The following is a 13769-nucleotide window of genomic DNA, read 5'->3' as shown; positions in this document are numbered from 1 at the left end:
GTGGCCCAAAGGATAGGGCACCAACCCTGGAGCCATATCAATCATCAAATGGATCAATCAGCATTTGTGTCGATGAGCCAGACACTGGCTAAATACTGGAATCTTTCTAAGCCCTCCCTCTCGAATTACCAGTGCTCTCTCCTTTTGTGAAATTATATTCTCCTTATCTAGTATTTACTTGTCTATGTGCTTGCTACATCCCTCACTGGCTCTGGAGGCAGAGAACCTCGGTTCAAATCCTACCTCAGCACTCATTTACCTCAAGCGCCTAGACTTTAGTTTCCTACATCTTAAAATGAATTGAATGAGGTAGGTTGCTGATGTCCCTCTAGCTTAAGAAATACAACACTACCCCCTCTGAGGCAGGGTCTGCCTTGTTTTGTCTTTGTAGCACAGGTGCTGTGTAAACAGTAGACACTTAATAAGCACTTGTTGACTTGCCTGAGCAAGAGCATTGAGTTGAGAGTAAGGAGAAATAGTTTTCAACCTTCACTCTCTTTCCTACCATTATGACCCCTTCTAGGCTTCATTTGAAACTCTTAAAAATCCTATAAAATTGTATTCTGACCTATAGGATGAGTTGTGAGACTTTGAACAAACTGTTTCTCATCTCATAGACTCAGTTTACCCCCTCTATACTTCCTTCTACACCTTCATCCCAAGGGATTCAGAAGAAATAATATGACCACTTTGCTGCATCCATTAGTCACCGTAATCAGAACCAGACTAGTCAAAAACTACACAAACCCTGAGAATTCCTTCGGTTCTTACATTGATGTCTAAATTTCTTCTGAACCTAATCCAATTTAAAGTTGGATTCCACCTTCACCTTTGATCAGTTCCTGCTGGTCTGTTCCTTTTGCCTAGATGTTAATAAGCAGATGGTCAAGTGCACCCATAGCTGATGCCCAGGCCTTTAGTTGGATCTACAATTTTTCTTGTTGAGTCATAGCTGACTCTTTTGTGACCCTATTTGGAGCTTTCTTGGCAAAGATACTGGTGTGGTTTGTCATTTGTTTCTCCAGCTTATTTTACAGATGAGGAAACTGAGGCAAGAAGGGTGATGTGACTTGCCCAGGATCACACAGTCAGCAAGTGTTTGAAGCCAGATTTGAACCCAGAAAGTTGAGTCTTCCTGACTCCAGACCCTTTGCTCTATCCATCATATCACCTACCTGGCCCAGCTACAATTCAACAGATTTACTGATCAAGGAACTGACTAGCAAAGGGGATTCAGAAACAATAACCTGAACTGGCACCTGCCTTCAGGAGTTTCCATTCTACCTAGCCACAAAAGTGTAACCAGAGGTATTAGGAGAAGGAATTCTAACCATCAAAGGGGGCACAAAGGCTTCAAGGAGTCAGCCCCTGAGTTGAGTTTTGTAGGAAGTTAATGATTCTAAAAGGATACAGGGGGGAAAAGGGAAGCTTTCCAGGCTCAGAGGAAGAGAGGTTGGAGCAGGTCAACTGAATAACAAGAAGATCCCTTTACTTGGAACCTCAAATCTGGAGAAAGTGAGGAGAGAAAACAGCTGCCATTTCTACAGAAGAAAATAATCATAGCCTTTATATGATATTTACTGGTTTACAAGTGTATTATATATTTTACTCATTTGATCTTCACAATAAATATCCCTCTAAAGTAGATGCCATTGACAGAAAACTTAGGTTTAAGTGGCGAGTGACCCAAGGTCACATAGCTGTTAAGTGACTGAGATGAAATTTGAACTTCTTAACCTAACCTTTACTGTCTCCAGGGGGTAGACTTCAGAGTCCACATAGTCTAACTCCCTCATTTACAGATGAAAAATCATCACTTAGTGAGGTGATGGGACTTGCCCGTGGTCACCTAGGAATGAGGTGAAGCTCGGAAGCTAGGAAGCCCTTCTGAGTCTCTTTACAACCATCTTCACTCTTCACCTGTAGGCTAGGTCCCGTGGACCCTTCCCTTCTGGGCTCAGCTTCATGGAGAGTGGACAGGAACTGCCTTCCTGAAGAAAGCTCTTCAGGAGGCCAGAGGACATCAGGCTTCCTTGGTCATCCTCTGCATCTCAGTCCTGACCTCCTTCTGCTGTTCCCTAACAGAACCAGGTCGGAACTTTGGGGTTGCAGCTCTATGCATACACATCACTTTCCACTTTCCATTTCTGTGGTCTTTTTAGATTGGGGTTTTTTTTCTTTTTTTGATCAGAGGGAGGAGTTTCCCTTGCCTTGTTTCAGTTTCCCGGCGGAACCCTTGGTCATTTCCTGATCATTGCTAACTACGTGCTTCAGACTCAGAAAACAGAACCACAGAATAGCCAAGATGAAAAAAGAAGTCATTTATAGGGGCAGACCTCTTTCCAATGGGACTGGGTCCCATGGGAAAGGGGGTACCATGGAATAGTGATATTCCCAGAAAAACTGGGTTCAAATACCATCTTGGCCATTTGTGTGACTTTGGGCAAGTCATTGAATTTCTATTTGCTAAAGCCAACTCCTTTCATTTATAGAAGTTTGCCTAACTGAGGAAAGCCCAGATGTTTCTGAGGACTCCTCCATGTTATCTTGTAAATCATGGTTCTTTGTCTCCCACCGTGGCTCACTTTTGGTCCTGAGGCTGTCTGTCCCTTACACTTCTGGGTCTTCTGTGTTTCTGATGTCCTCCCACTTCTCCTGAAGTTACCCTGTGGGTGGGGACAGTTTGCCTTTTATTCAGACCTTTAGAAATTCATGTGTGATGGGTAGGCCGCCAGCCCCTCTGTGGGGTTCTTCTTGGTCTTATTTCTGAAAGCAGCAGGGCTGTCAAAGCAAACATTTTGTTCTGAACTGTAAGTTTGGAAAGGACCCAAGCTCTTATCCAAAGAGTTCATTGTTTTCTTAAAAGGCCAGAAGGTAGGGGGGAGGGACTTGAAGGAGAGTGATAGAGCTGGTCAGGTTGAAGGAAGATAAGGCTAGAAAGACATTCGTGTGAAAAAGATCTGGGGATCTGAGTGGACCCCAGGCTCAATGAATGTAGATTATGACATAGATCACCCCCAAAAGTAATGGGATCATAGGTGGCATTAACCTCACTGTATGAGCCAGGGAAAAGGGGGAAGGGAACTAGCAATTACAAAGTGCCTACTGTTTGCCACACAAATAGTGCTAAGCACTATTCTTTGAGAGATAATTATATTTTCACATTTGTAAATAATAGCCCTGCTGTATCCTGTTCAGACCAAAGCTGGGGTGTGGAGCTCAATTCTGGAAATAATGCTTTTGAAGGGACTTGATAAGATGGAACACCAAGAGGGGAAAGAAGAGCTAGAGCCCATTCCCCAAGGATCATCTGAAGGAAAGAGAGATGCTTAGACTGGAGAAGAGAAGACCTGGGAGAGGGAGGGGGAGAGGGGAGAGACAAACATGAGTAGAATCAGAAGGACAAGCATGTGGGGAAAGGATTCTGTTTGTTCTGCCTGGATCAAGTCATTCAAAAAGTATCTATCTATTTATTCATTCATTCATTCATTCATTTATTTATTTGTGGTTTTTTGCAAGGCAATGGGGTTAAGTGACTTGCCCAAGGTCACACAGCTAGGTCATTATGAAGTGTCTGAGGCCAGATATGTACTCCCCCAAAAAACATTTATTATGGATGGGGATTTCAAAGATATTCCAGAGAGCAGAAATACAATAATAGGTGGAAGATACAGATGGTCTGATTTGGGAATAAGGGAAAAAACCAAAACCTTAAAGCAAATGGGCTGTCCTAGAGAAACTCAAATAAGGTGATGAGCATTCTGCCACTGATGGCCTTATAGTGGCTCAACAGAGCCTGCACCTCTCTAATAGACATAGTAAGAACTATTGTATATAAGAGTTATATGAATATATTTTGCATGTCTAATCTTTGTTTTTCACCCTGCTTTAAGAATGTGTGCTTCACAGAATAAATACTTAATTGTTGAATTTACTGTGGAAAAAAGGAGGTTTCCAAACCTCCTGAATCAGCATAGAGTTCAAGGTATGGGCTGGATTTCAGTGACCTCTGAGATCCTCCCTAGTTTAGAGATCATGTTCCTTAGTCCTGGCCCCCTGGGAGAAATAGCCAACCAATACAGCCCTGTCCTGGGGAGAATCCCAGGAACTCCCATATGAATTACACTTTAAGGTGCCTACCACAGCAGGGGAGGAAGGGAGGACAAGGTTCATTATCCCTATTTTATGGATGAGGAGACTGAGGTCTAGAAAGGTGAAGGTGAAGTGATGAAGGTCATACTGTGAAACAGAAGAGAGAATTTTATACAGTGGAGAGAGTCCTGGATTTGGAGTCAAGGATCTGGATTCAATACCTGCTTCAGTTACTTAATAGTTGTCTATCTTAGAGTACGTTAGCTCTTGGGGCTTTAGTTTCCTCATCTGTAAAAGGAAAATGAGGACCTTTAAGGTACCTCTCAGCTCTCACCATAACACAGGATCCTGCTAAGCCAATACAATGTTCTATTTGAATACAGAAATTAGGCCTCAAGTAGCCAGTGGCCCAATCTATTCTAACAGACACCCCTTGAATGTCTACTTTGAGCCTTTAAGCACTAGAGAATCAAACCCTGAAAAAGAAGTCTCCACCTTCTCCTGGGAGAATACACTGGGAGAAATGAAGAAGAGGAAATTGGAGAAGAGAGAACGTGGGGAAGGTGGTACCTGAGCTTAGCAGAACCTCTTTAGCTGGAGAGAAAGAGGGAATGCATTCCAGGCTTGGGGGCTCTTGGGCAGATTCACCTCCCTCAGCTTCTGTGCAGAGGTGGGGACCACAGATACCAGCACAGGGCAAAAGATAACAGACTAGGCTCATGTGGTGACTAGGTTTGTTGACCTGACTTCTTCCGCCCCCCCACACACACATTTTTTTTTTATTCTTTATCATAGGGGAAGGCTCTCTGGGAGGGAAAGAAAAGAGAGATGAATTAATTAATGAAATTGCTATCAACACAGCTAGAACAGCTAGTATTTGTATTTTCTCTCAAGTTTTTCAAAGTGTCATACATATTTGCTTATCTCATTTGATCCTCCAGGTAGGCTTTATTATCCCCCTGAGGCATATAGATGTGAAGTGACTTGCCCAGGGTCACACAGCTAGAAAGTATCTGAGGATGAATTTGAACTCAAGTCTTCCTGTCTCCAGGACCAGTATTTTATCTCCCAATATAATTTAGGGTTCCTGAAACAGAAAATCCAGCTGTTTGCTGTTATGCCTGGCCAACAAACAAGCAAGCAAACAAATAATGAATCAATAAACAAATGAATAAATGAACAAACAAATGAATGAACAAACTAATGATTGATTTTAAAGAAAAGAAAAAAGAGGGGGGCAGCTAGGTGGAGCAGCGGATAAAGCACCGGCCCTGGAGGCAGTAGGGCCTGAGTTCAAATCCAGCCTCAGACACTTAATAATTACCTAGTTGTGTGACCTTGTGACCTTAATCCTATTGCCTTATGAAAATAAATAAATAAACTTAAAAAAAAAAGAAAAGAAGGAGAATGACTTGGGGTGCAGTAGGATTATTAATCAGAGCAGGTTCACCCTACATATGAAAGGTAAAGAGGTCATATTACAGCAGATTAGATAGTCCTGATATCAAGAAAACAAGGAGTACTTTGGAGGGAGTTTTTAATGACATTTATCAGACCTGATGCTGATAAAGTATTCTTTTCTTTTTAAGAATAAGATTTATTGGGGCGGCTAGGTGGCACAGTGGATAGAGCACCAGCCCTGGAATCAGGAGGACCTGAGTTCAAATCTGACCTCAGACACTTAATAATTACCTATCTATGTGGCCTTGGGCAAGTCACTTAACCCCATTGCCTTGCAAAAAAAAAAAAAGAATGAGATTTATTGTTTATGACTCAAGTAGCCAGTGGCTCAATCTATTCTAACAAACCAGACACTTATTAAATATCTACTATGAGCCTTTAAGCACTGGAGATTCAAACTCTGAAAAAGAAGTCTCCACCATTCTCCTGGGAGAATACACTGGGAGAAATGAAGATGAGGAAATTGGAGGAGAGACAGAAAATTGGATCTGGAAATGTCCCCTCAACTCATTTTTCAAATTAAACACTCCCTTAAGCAAAACACAAAAATAGAGTAACCATATCTAACAACATAGACAGCATTCTGCCCTACTAGTTCCCCACTTCTCTGCCACGGAGAGAACCTTCCTTTTCTTCTTTCTTCCCATACCCTTCTTTTTCTCCAATGTTTCCTCTTCCCCTGCCTTGGTCTTCTGGTGTTCAGTGACACCCAAAGATTCCCCAGACCTACTGGCGGCCTCTCAGGGTTAACCTACTTCTGGAGGTCCCTGAGTTCAAAGTCCTTCCTTGAAGCAAAAATAGTTATATTCAGGATTCTGAGCTCAGCCCTGTAGGGGGAAATGCAGAATAGAGATAAGTGCCTTCCTGTAATTAATGGTTTGGGAGGGAGATAAGATGCCACAGAAGGTAGCACAGATAATAGACAACTGAAACAGGCAGGCACTTAATAAATGCTAGTTGAGGAGGTTATTCAGGATTATAAACCTAGAAGCGAGCTGGGATGGGATCTGAACGCAGGACCGGCTCATGTTCAGGGGCCAGAGAAGTCGGAGAAGCTACACATAGTGAGGAATATGTGTGACTGAAACGGAGAGTAGAATCAGACTTGGGAGGACCAGATCACCGAGTAGGCAATGGGGAGCCTTGAAAGATCTCCATCCACACACACTTGCAGAAACACTGGTGCTCTAGTTTGGGGGGGGGGGCTTGGATGGAAAATTGATCTCCAGGATATGGGAATTCTCTCCTCTAGGACATGAGCCTTATTAGGAATCCTCCATCGAAGGTCTACCCCAATCACTGGAGGTTTTCCTTCCCCTGGGACTTGCAAAACTCTGTGGTCACCATTGGGCAATCAGCTGGTCTATCTGCCGTCTTTTGATTTCATATCATGACTGGATATTTCTATTTACGTATTTCCTCAATAACATTTCGGGTGCTTTTTCTTAAGAACAGGCCACATTGATGAACATGATGAACAGCCCTGCAGATTACTTAGGTTCACACTGGCCTTGGGGTCATCCACTCTGCTGATTATTCTCTGCTCTGGATACTAAGAAGCTGGATATTTGGTCCCCCTACTTTAAGGGAAATTATATATATATATATATATATATATATATATATATATATATATATATATATATATATATATATATGAGACAGCATAAATCTGAAGTCCAAGGACCTGGGTTCAAATCTCACCTATGTCACTTGCATGACATCAGATGAGTCACTTAGGCTTAGGGGTTGGACCAAAAGGCCACTAAAATTCCCTTCTAACTCTTAAATTCTGTCATTCAGACAGAAATGCTCCCTGAAAATCAGTAGATCATACTCCATCTCCCTAACCCCAGAAACCTGCCTCTACAAACATCATGCATAAACGAATGTTTGGGGAGGTACTGGGGTCTAAAGAGCAGAGGGGGGTCAAACATGAGCTGTGTGACCCTGGGAAAGTCACTCAAGTTCTGTTTACCTCAGTTGCCTCATCTGTAAAATGGGGCTAAGTGTAGCACATGCTTACAAGGTCAAATGCAGTAATGCCCCTGAAGTGCTGTGCAAACCTCCAAGAATCACACCTTTGTCCAGTCTGTCCACCATGCCTGAATCAGCTCCATCTTCCTCATCTCCACCTCTTAGAACTTTTAGTGTTCCCAGGTAAAGTCAGTTAATTAATACTGATAATAATTAATTATAAATAATTAATGATAATAACTAAGCACCTACTATGTATCTGTTACAAAGAAGAGCAAAAATAATACCTGCCCTCAGGAGATTTCCAGTCTAATGAGGGAGTCAACTTAAGATGGCACAGATAGATGGGAGGCAATTCAAGAAGGGAGAGTGAATGTTGAATTTGGAGAGACCTGGCTGACTCTTGATAGCTATGCAACTCAGAACTCAGTTTCCTCAGATGTCATGAAGAGGTTTTCTTGGTCTCAAAGGTTCCTTCTGACTCCAAGATCTAAAATCTGATGATCTCAAGGAAGTTTCTTTGGATGCTCTTAGTCACAAAGGCTCTACTCCCTCCTCAAACTCCTAGATAGAGATCAACGTGGACAGGACAGGACAGCACTACCCATTTTCCAGAATCTTTTGGAGAGTAAACGCTTGATAAACATTTATTGAGTTGTATCAGAAAATTGGGTGTTGTTAGTCACTGAGGAGGGAGGAAACTCTCCCCAGAGCCTCCTGTCGCTGACAACCACAGAATTCTGAACAGCTAGAGCTTCTACCACCCTCACTGACCGCATTTAACAGTTCAGTGACCAAAGGACTTGGGGGTTCTTCTCTGTGATAAGGTCTCCTTTCCTTCACTGAGTAGCCTAGAGATGGGATCAGAAGAGAATAGTCACAGGCACTGCTGGCAGTCCAGTCTTTCAGCTGAAACGAAGGTCAACGAAAGTGTTTCTCTAAGGATGGAGGCATTTCATTGACTCCAGAAAAACCTGAAATATAGATGAAGTCACCAGCCTCCGCCATGGCTGTCAAGCTCTCACCATCACCGATCTGTCTTCTCTGAGCTCCTGTATCTCATGAAGCTAATATGAATAAACTAGCATTTATAGAACCCCTTAAGACTTGTAAAAGATATAGTTATCAGATTTACAACAACCCTGGGAAGGAGGTGCTATGATTATCTCCATTTTAAAGATGAGAAAACTGAGGCAAAGGTTAAGTGACTTACCCAGGACCACACAATTGCTAAGTATCTGAGGCAGGATTTGAATTCAGCTCCACGTGGAAGGAGGGACAACTAGTTGTCTCCCTAGACTCTTAGAGTTTAGGATTGTTCTACATATAAGCTTGTCTTCCTAATAAGGACAGGGTGGCATGCGCTTACCTTCCCACGGGGCAGTGGGGGGTGGTCATTGTGGGGTTTAAAAGCATCGGATCTGAGGTCGAAAAAGGATGACATTCAGATCTAGCCCCCAGCACCCACTAAGGATGTGATTGTGGGGAAGCCCCCAATGCCTCATCTCTAGAAAGTTCTAGCATTCACCTTACACCACTACGTTAAGTAGTGCAAGGGAGCGGGATTACAGGCTTCTTATTTGCGACCTCAGTGACCATCAGGATCATGTGATGGATAAGGAAACTGAGGCTCAGGAAAGTAAATGGTCACCGGAGATCACTGAGATTTAAAGGCAGGTCCTTGGAGGTCTTAACTTCCATTAGCCCCTTAGAAGAACGAAAGCACCTTGCGGGCAGGGACTTTTTGCCTTTGTACCTTCCAGATTTATCACACTTCGGTAACTGCTGTTGACTGCTACCCTTCTCAACGGTCAAGCACAAAGAGGGGTGCTCATGGGAGACCAATGCATTCTTACTGAATGGAAAAAGGGGAAGGGAAAAGAGTGGAGGGTGGGGACAAACCCTGCTGCTCTGGAGACTCAGGGGGCACCTCATGCCACAAGAAGGCATCAGGAGAGGGCTGATGGTACAACAGTTTCTATTGGTGCAAGAAACATGTTATTAAGCACCTACTCCATGGTGAACATCTCTGGTCTTTTCAGATGTTCCTCTTTGGCCAGGTTGCTTCACCATCTTGGACATCTGCCTCTGGATTCGTTGTACAGGGACCAGTTTCATTAATATTGCAAAGGTTCGTTGTTGGTCATAGGGGGATGGGGTAAGGTTCTTTTTGTCTACAGTGACTCACAGAGACCACCTACCAAATTGTAGAGGGCTGCACTGTGTATCGGTGGAAAGGAAAATCGCCCTGATGAAAATGTAGAACCTCAAGGTTTTGAAATAAATGTATATATGTATGAAAACCATTATAGTTGACCACACTAATCCTTGAGTCTCCTCCTTATTTCTGTATTGAATCTTATCATCCTGAGCATGTTTGAGTATTTTCTTGTTAATTAACAAGATATGGGAAAGGAGCAAAACACAAGTACAGAGTCAGAGGAGGAAGCATCATGGGGGAGGAACAGCAAGGAGGAGAGCTTGGTTGGTTGCAGAGCTCAGGAGGTAGAACAATGCCCTGTGGCATTGGACAGGTACATTGGGATTGGCTTGTAAAAGGTTTTACAAGCTAAACCTAGGAGTTATATCTTATTCTGGAAGCAGGAGGAAGTTACTGAAGTTCGTTGAGCAGAAGAGTCAAATGGTCAGATCTGTGTGTAAGAAAAATCATTGGCATCCATGTATTGACTGGATTGGAGAGACCTGAGGAAGGAGACAGTTGTAATAATCTTTTAGCGGCTCTTTTTGAGATGGCAAAGAATTGGAAATCGAGACAACATCCAACAATGGAATTGTGTTTTGCCTGATATCACAATTGGTAATGAGCTTCAGAACTGAGATTTGAACTCAGGTCTTCTGACATCAGAGCCTCCATTCTTTCAACTGTATCATGGGCTCTCTGCAATAATCTAGGCTAGCCGTGACTATGGTCCTAAGCAGATAGTGGGCATAGAGAAGGGTCAGATGCTAGAGATCGAAGGTGGGAGAATGAAGCATCCAGGACCGTGCAGAGGATGAACCTGGGGCCTATGGAAGGGACTTCGATAGGGTGAGAAGGGAAAGGAGGCAGATACTTCCTAGCCATCGGCCATCCGAAACTGTCTATGGTCTCTACTTAACAGAGTTGTTGCAGAAGTCAAAAGAGATAACAGAAAGTATTTTGCAGATTTTAAAATGCTGGATTTACTCCCAGGATCATACATTTGGACCTGGAAAGGACCTTGGAGACATCTAGTTCAACCCCCTTATTTTAATGATGAAGAAACTGAGGCACTGAGAGGTGACTGCCCAAGGTCACATAGGTAGTGTCAGAGGTGGGATTCACCCTTAGGTCCTCTAAATCCAAAAGCACTTTCATACTTTTCCTCCTCTTCCTCTCCTCTCCTCCCACTGGACTGTTGGATTATAAACCCCAAGAGGGCAGGGCTTGCCTCAACTATCCTTTTGGATCCATTGAGCTTGAGGCCTGGGATAAAGCTGGAGCTTAACAATATCTCTTGAACCAAAACTTCCTAGGCATGTGTGGATGTGGTTTTAACTTTTTTTTGTCTAAAATAAAACTGTTGGTGACTTTTCTGTGGTTTTCAAGTGTGAGAAATGTAAGCACAATGAAGTGAAAGGAGGCAGATGCTTCCTTGTCATTTGCCTCTAACACTGTAGCCTTAGGGGAGTCACAACCTGGGGCCCCCTGTCCCCCAATCCCCAAAGTTCCCTCAGAAACTGGAGCAAGAAGCCCACAATCCGAAGTCAGTTGGGAAGGTTTGGGAAGAGGGTTGTGCAAAAATAGATTTAGAAGGAAGACCAGAACCAGTTGGGTTTATGGACGGCTAAAGCTAGAGGTTCCCAAAGTGTGAAGTCTGTTCCACTAGAGATGTGTAGGTGAGGGACCTGGGAGCCCTCCCTCCCCCACCAGCTAGGCGCCTGGCAATCTGCACCCCCCTGCCAGATGTTGCAGCCAGCCCAGGGGTGAGGCTCCAGGAGCAAGGGTCCCAAGATTCCAGCCGGAGTGACTTTCCATTTGAACTTGGTGGGACTAATGCTAACCCTAATGGAGGAATGGAGGAGGAGGAGGAGGAGGAGGAAGAGCCTAATGACACACCCCGGCACACTCTCCTCAGAAACTGAGGGAGTAAGGGGATTCTGCCCTGAGGTGTTGGGGGGAAATGTTTACATTTTGTTCTTGCTAGGTCTCTGAAATAAATATCCCCCTGGAAAAGCTAATCTGCTGCCAAACGGTTAATGGACCTGGACTGGACTGTCAGCAGTCTCCAAAAGGGATGAGATGGGGGAGGGCAGGGAAGCTCTTGGAGGTTCAAGTCAATGGCAGAGGAGGGACCACCAAGAACCAGGATGGGGGGTGGTAAATGCTAGGTAAATTCTAGCTATTTCATTATCATTATTATTATTATTAAACTAGGAAAAGTGGGGAAAAAGAGGAAAAAGATCAAATGACGCAAACACTCCAAACATTGTTGAGAAATGGGTTCTGTTGTGAAAGTGGGCTTAATGGAGCTGGGGGTGGGGAGAGGAAGGAGGGAGGAAGGGGAGGGAGGGAGGAAGGGAGGGAGGGAGGGAGGGAGGGAGAGAGGGAGGGAGGAAGGGAGGGAGGAGGGGAGGGAGGGAGAGAGGGAGGGAGGAAGGGAGGGAGGGAGGGGAGGGAGGGAGGAAGGGAGGGAGGGAGGAAGGAAGGGAGGGAGGGAGGGAGAGAGGGAGGGAGGGAGGGAGGAAGGAAGGAAGGAAGGAAGGAAGGAAGGAAGGAAGGAAGGAAGGAAGGAGGAAAGGAAGCAGGAAGGAAGGAAGGAAGGAAGGGAGGGAGGGAGGGAGGGAGGGAGGGAGAGAGGGAGGGAGGAAGGGAGGGAGGGAGGGAGGGAGGGAGAGAGGGAGGGAGGAAGGGGAGGGAGGGAGGGAGGGAGGGAGGGGAGGAAGGAAGGGAGGGAGGGAGGGAGGGAGGGAGGGAGGAAGGGAGGGAGGGAGGGAGGGAGGGAGAGAGGGAGGGAGGGAGGGAGGAAGGAAGGAAGGAAGGAAGGAAGGAAGGAAGGAAGGAAGGAAGGAAGGAGGAAAGGAAGCAGGAAGGAAGGAAGGAAGGAAGGGAGGGAGGGAGGGAGAGAGGGAGGGAGGGAGGAAGGGAGGAAAGGAGGAAGAAAGGAAGGAGGGATGGGAGGAAGGGAGGGAGGAAAAAAGGAAGGAAGGGAGGGAGGGAGGAAGGGAGGGAGGGAGGAAGGAAGGAAGGAAGGAAGGAAGGAAGGAAGGAAGGGAGGGAGGGAGGGAGGGAGGGAGGGAGGAAGGAAGGAAGTGGGGGGAGGGAGGGAGGGAGGGAGGGAGTCTTTCTTAAGCCCTTGGTTTGTGCCAAATGCTGTGGATAAAATATAAACAGTCAAGTCCCTGACCTCAGGAACCCCCCTCAGCCCTTTCCCCCTCTGCAATCACCTGGCATGGCATGTATTTGTTATTGACATCAGACATGTTGTTGCCTTCTCCCTCAGAGGACAGTTAAAAATGCTGGTGGACTGATGGATTCCTCTGAGGATCTATGAGATTCCTCTGGCTGCCCCCACCACTAAACTAATTGTCCCCATCCTTGGAACCCGAAGTCTGGGGATGAGCCTCTCTGGACTCATTCTGGCTGATCCTGCCATTGAGCCCAAGTTCGGTTTGTGCTTCTGTCTCAGGAGCAGAACTGGCCTCTTGGGGTGCTGATGCCAGCCTGTTTTCCGGGCTCCATTTTAGGCTCATTCATCGAAAGCTGGATAGGCCCCAGAAGCCATCTGGTCCATGACTCCGGTTTTCCAGAGGGGGAAGCAGATATACTTGGGGATGATGATTTGAGAGCTAGCACCTACCAAAAGGCTTGCAGATTGATTTTGAGAGGTAGGTGCTGTTGTCATCCCCATTTTACAGATGAAGAAACTGAGGTCCAGAGAAGCCAAGCAATTTGCCCAACGTCACACAGGTAGTAAGCTTGGAAAGCAGGATTTGAACCCTGGTCAAAGGAACATGTACCCCTGGACTCAAGACTGGGGCCTTTCCACGGCCATCCTCGAAGCCTTCCCGACTTGGGCAGAGCAGATTGTATCTTGTGTTTTTGACCTTCAGGAATGCAGAGTCATCTCCATCAGAGGAGACCCTAAGGGTCAGCAGCCAAAGCAGAGAACCCATGGTTACCCCAATGAGTGACCCCCTTCCCACCCACCCCACCCCCATGGCAGAAGGGGGAAGCAAATGGACAGTTACTGGGATCT

The sequence above is a fragment of the Macrotis lagotis genome, chromosome 4, assembly GCF_037893015.1.
Source record: "Macrotis lagotis isolate mMagLag1 chromosome 4, bilby.v1.9.chrom.fasta, whole genome shotgun sequence".
Taxonomy (NCBI): Eukaryota; Metazoa; Chordata; class Mammalia; order Peramelemorphia; family Peramelidae; genus Macrotis; species Macrotis lagotis.
Note: the sequence above shows the minus strand (reverse complement) of the source record.